The 5,727-nt window shown below is 36.9% G+C and overlaps 1 pseudogene; it reads right to left on the reverse strand.

Annotated features, from left to right (window-relative positions):
* LOC101586099 overlaps positions 1–5,460 on the reverse strand; it is a 30,932-nt pseudogene extending 25,472 nt beyond the window's left edge.
* Between the last annotated feature and the right edge of the window lie 267 nt (positions 5,461–5,727).

The following is a 5,727-nucleotide window of genomic DNA, read 5'->3' on the forward strand; positions in this document are numbered from 1 at the left end:
GCAAATAAGAATTAGAATTTTTATTGTTTCTTCTCTAATTAGTCTTATTCTTTCCTTACCTCTTAGAATAGTACTTGGCACGTAATAAATAATTCCACAGTAATATTTCATTAGATGAAAATGCGATATGATTTCAGAAAAGAAGAACGTTGTGAGGATTGGGGAAACCCTACAAGATTTTATGAAGGTGGTAGGGCTTACGTAGGCTTTAGGTATGGCTAGAATTTAAACATATGATGGAAAGCACATTTGTATTGTATAGATGACACAGAAAGATTTTTATAACACTTATGTTCCTGGATTATATGTTATATATTCCTGCATTTAAACTCTACATTTTTGTGGGTTGTCTTTTCATTCTATTGGTAATTTCTTTTGATGTGCAGAAACTTCTCAATAAGAGGAGGTCCCAGTTGTTAGTTCTTTCAAGTATTTCCTATGCAGTTTGATTTTTGTTCATGAAATGTTTGCCTATCCTATATCTTCAAGATTGCCGCTTCCAATGAGTAATACTAAAACCATGCTTGAAATACCTATCATCTTGGTCTTCTAAATGTGTACCATTTCTAATGTCATAGTATTACTATACTCTCTTTAAATAATTTTTTAAAAAGTAATAAAAAAATGAGAGACAAGAACAAAAATTTGAGTTTTCTTGAAAGCATGTTATAATATTCAATCATGTCCCATCTTTTGTAAATATACCTGTTAATTTGAACAACAGATTTGATGATAAAAATAAGTAACATATCAATATTGTTAATCAGCCATTCTTTTTTTTTAATTTTAACTACCTTTATTTTTATTTAAAGACAAAAATATTAGATAAGACATTAGAACTGACACACATTTTTAAAAAATAAGATGATATACAATTAACAATGGGTGCTACATTGCAGCCATTCTTATTTTGAAAATCTGTAGCATATGTATTGTTATATGTTACCCTGTCTCTGTCTTTTTTTCCTGCTCTTGTTTTTACTCTTCAAAATAAAAGAAAATTATAATAAAAAGTAAAGAAAAACAAGAAAACAATTCTACATTATATGCTTGCTTTCCTCCAGCCCAGTTAACTGTAGAACTTGTTCGAAAATGTACTTTTATTTTGCATTTATTTTCGATATATTTCCCTTTCTATAATCAGGTACTACACTGAAGTCACCTTCACTATGACATGTCACAAAGAAACAACAAATAATTTTAGACCTACTGGGTCAGCTGCATTGTAAAAGTGATTTGTAATAATTTCACAGGGAGCTTTCATTTTACCTAAATTTTATTTTTGCCTTTGTTGCAATTTTGTCAAATTGCAATTTTTCTACAAATTACTTAGGATTTTTAAAAACTATTTTAAAATATTTTATAGGCAAATCTGTTATATATAATCTGCCTGGAAAGAAATTGCTTTTTCAACTGTCAAAAATGGGCTGGAGAGATGGCTCAGTAGAATAAGCGCTTCTTTGGCAAGCACAAGGACCTGGGTTCAATCCCCAGTTCCACTAAAAAAAAAAAAAAAAAAAAAAAAAAAATGTGGCTCACAACTGTCAAAGACACAATTGAGCTATTTTTTTTTTTTTTCATTTTTTATGTATTTGGTACAGGGTCTCAGTACACAGTTCAGCCTCGTAGTGATCCTCCTGTTTTCAGCCTCCCCAGGGCTGAGATTACAGGCGTTAGCCACCACACCCGGACTCTTTCGCGGGTCAGCATGCCCTGGGGGTGGGGTCAGCGCAGCAAGCAGAACCGGGAATGGAACCCTGGTGCCTGTGCTTGCCGGAACAGGTGCTTAGACATCTGAGCTATGTCGTCAGCCCCAGTTGCGCTATTACAATGTTTTTCAGTTATTATTTCTAAGAGTTCTAGAATATGTTGAATTCTTTGTTCTCCAAATGTTTGCCATTGTCAGTGGGAAGATGTTAATAATATTGTAACATAAATAATGATAATTGATCTTCAGAAAGGAAAAAAGGACGTTTTGGATTGTTTTGATTTTTTTTTTTTTAACTGTGTATGTGTCACCCTATCTGTATCATGCAACAACATTCAAACAAAAATGCAAGGATAGTTGCCAGCTGAGCCTTTGATCTCTGTGACAGTGGCTTCACATCAGCTGATATTTCTAACGCGCAGGGTTATCACCTGAGATTCACATCATCTGACTCGACCTCTTGTCAATGTTCTTTGCTGTCATTAGACACTGTCCCTCCTATTCTATCCCATTTACGGATGGCTTTGTCAACTGAGTTCTTGCTCCTTTAATACTTGCTATTGGGCTTATCTAATAGCTCAGAGGACTAAAGAGCCTGCTTTGGCAGAGTGCAGAGGCCCTGGTTCAATCCCTGACGTGCTGTGCCAGCCCCGCCTCCAGAGCACACTGAGATGGTGATTGGGACTAGGTGTGGTGGCTTGTGCCTGTAATCCCATGCTTTGGAGGCTAAAAACAGGAGAATCACTACGAGTCCTATCTACATAGAGAGACCCTGTAGACCCAGTAGACCCTGTCCTAAATACAGAATAATAATAATGATGATGATGATGATGATGATGATGATGATGATGACGACAACTTTAGAAAACACTCTTGTTATCATTTCTTTTTATGAATTTAGGACAGGGTGTACAGGGTTTCACTGCGTAGATCAGACCCATAGTGATTCTCCTGTTTTCAGCCTCTCAAGTGCTGGAATTCCGGACATGCGCTACTATGCCCAGTCTCAATCACCATCTCAGCGCACCCTGGGGAGGGGCTGGCAGGCACACCGGGAATTGAAGCCCAGCCCCTGCACTCTGCCAGAAGCAGGCGCTTTAGTCCTCTGAGCTATCTGGCTGGGCCCCTTGTTATCATTCTTAACAGCCTCAGTATCCACATAGACAGCAGGTTCAACATCTTGGTGGCTTAGATCTAGCAGCCTGTCAGTTCCTTTCCCACATACCATCAACTTCCACACACATGAGTTTTTGGGAGGACATTTTAGATCTAAACCACAATATTTCCTGTCCTTGTGTTGATTCCAAGAACCATGATTATAAACTTAGCGCGTATATTCCTCCCTTTCCTGGTGCTGCAAAGCTGAACTCTTCCTTTAAACTCAGTACCCACTTGCTTCTGACCCATATCCAGCAAGCCTAGCGAGACTGGAGCAAATCCACAACTGAGAGGATTTGCCTCTGTACATTCCAAGACAGAATCTCAAATGGGCGCATAATACTCTCCAGCAGCTGTAAATTTTCTAATACGTTTCTTTGTCTATTCCCCCAAGAAATTGTTTCTTAAATTCTCCCTGCTTAACTTTATCACACATGTTCACCCTGATCCTTCCCTCTGCAATCTTTGCTTTCATTAGCGACCTTGCTTCATATGCCCAAGATCTCAGTTCTGTGATAGATCTAAGAAATATTGTTAACCCTCTGTTGTTTAGGTTTATTTTCTTGTTATACAAACATGAGAGATTACTTCCAAGCTCCTTACACACTTTGAAGCCAGAGCCCTGTTTGTGAAAGAAACATTATGATTACAACTCCTATGTTATCTTTTCACTATTGCTAAGCGGCTACAATCTTTATTCACTCTTGGTGCACATTACCAAATTGCTTTATAGAAATTTAGACCATTACTCCCACCTACCATGGATTAGAGCTCATGTTCCACAGTTTCCTTACCTAAATTGCATATCTTTTACATTATGTTATTTTTTTGTATCTTGTTTATGCATTCTAAGGTCTTTCATTCTTAGTTCAGATGAACTTTTCTTTCATATGATTATTGATTATGCCCCTTTTATCAGCTAAATTAGACTCAACTGGACTCAAGGTAGAGGATCAAACATTAGTGATGTAGAAAGAAGACTTATTCTCTCCATTCACTTATCTACTTGAACTATTTGGGTAAATGCGTCAACTTTTTACAGCCTGCTACCATGGCTTTTATTCTGCCCTCCTGCCTTTAGGATCAGTCACTTTAATTCACTTAATTTTAAATAGAAAATTTACTCAACACTCTTCTTCATACAACCCCCCCGGCCCCTCATGAGCAGCAGCTTCACTCGGGTTCCAGCGCCACAGCAGACCTCAGGGCCCTCCCCTCTGTGCCTGTCTATTCCTACCCATCCCCCATGACTCTCTGCAGTGCCCAAAGTCAGATCATCATGACACTCCATGCTCACTGCTTCTACCATTTATTCTCTGCTTGAAATGCCTTATTTTTTGGCCTAAGCCGTTTGATCCTTGACTAAAGGACACTCTTTAGTAGACGATACTGGAAAGATCATTTATGAAAGAAACATTATGATTACAACTCTAAGCTCTCCAGTAAGTACTAGTCTTTATTTTAAAGTAACTCTTTACCATTTTACAAAACATATGTTTGCTTCAGAAAACTTAGTAAAAATATAACAGGAGAAAAGAATAGACACTATTCCTCACTCAACAAAAAGCGCTGCTAAAATCAGGAACTGCTTATCTGTCACTATCTTTATGCTCAAACTGATGACATATTTTTTATTCTCAACATTTGTTAGCAGTAACAAGGACTCCTGAGACCCATCATTTTCAGTGTAGTCTTTCCTTCACATGTAGACTGCAATTTGCTTAACTCTTCCTATGTCATTGAATGTTTTTATTCTTTCCAATTTTTGTCACGTTAGCCTACCCTATGCTGAATATTTATGTACAGAAAGTTTTGCATGCCTTTCTCGTTATTACTCATGAGTGATTCTTAGAAAGTGACAGCTCAGAAAAGATAAGGTAATTATGAAGGCTCTTGGTGCACGTTACCAAATTGTCTTATAGAAATTTAGACCATTACTCCCATCTACAATGTATTAGAGTTCATGTTTCACAGCTTCCTTGCTTGAATTGCCTATCTTTAAATTATTTTACTTTTTTTGTATCTTGTTCATATATTCTAAGGTCTTTCATTTTTAGTTCAGATGAACTCTTCTTTCATATGTTTAATTGATGATACCTCTTTTATTAGCTAAATTAGGCTCACCTGGACTCAAGATAGAGAATCAAACGTGAGTGATATAGAAAGAAGACTTATTCTCTCCATTCACTTATCTACTTGAGCTATTGGGTAAACTCAGACACACACACACACACACACACACACACACACACACACACACACACACCCTACATTACCTATTCTACCTTCAGATCAACTTTTTAAGTTTATATAAGGGCGAACACAAAATATCTGCTTTCAATACCTGCTTTACTTCACTTAACCAAATATCCTCTAGGACTACCATTTTGCCACAAATGATAGGAATTCATTCATTCTTAATAGCTCAATAATATTCCATTGTGTATACATGTTTCTCCAACAACAAGACCTAACTAGAAATCAAACATGTCAATCTCAATCAGCCTATGCTTACCTTCCTTGTCATCACAGAGTAACCAATGAGCAAGAGAATAGGGACATATAGTCTTCTGCATGACACTGGCTACCACCATCGTAACAATCAGCTATTGAATACACCTGAGGTTTATTTTCCAGTAAGATCTTGTTTTGGGAGAAGCACAGTATATTCTCCCTTTTCATTAGCAATTTATCTATTATAAATTTATTTTATGGCTACCTTCGCTGTTTCTGTGTCTTAGCTATTCCAAGTAGTATTGCAATAAACATGGGCATGCATATGTCTCTATAGTATGATTTTATTTCCTTTGGAAATATACCCAGAAGTAGGATAGCTGGATGACATGGTAACTAATTTGAGA

The sequence above is a fragment of the Octodon degus genome, unplaced genomic scaffold, assembly GCF_000260255.1.
Source record: "Octodon degus isolate 3935 unplaced genomic scaffold, OctDeg1.0 scaffold00038, whole genome shotgun sequence".
Classification (NCBI taxonomy): Eukaryota; Metazoa; Chordata; class Mammalia; order Rodentia; family Octodontidae; genus Octodon; species Octodon degus.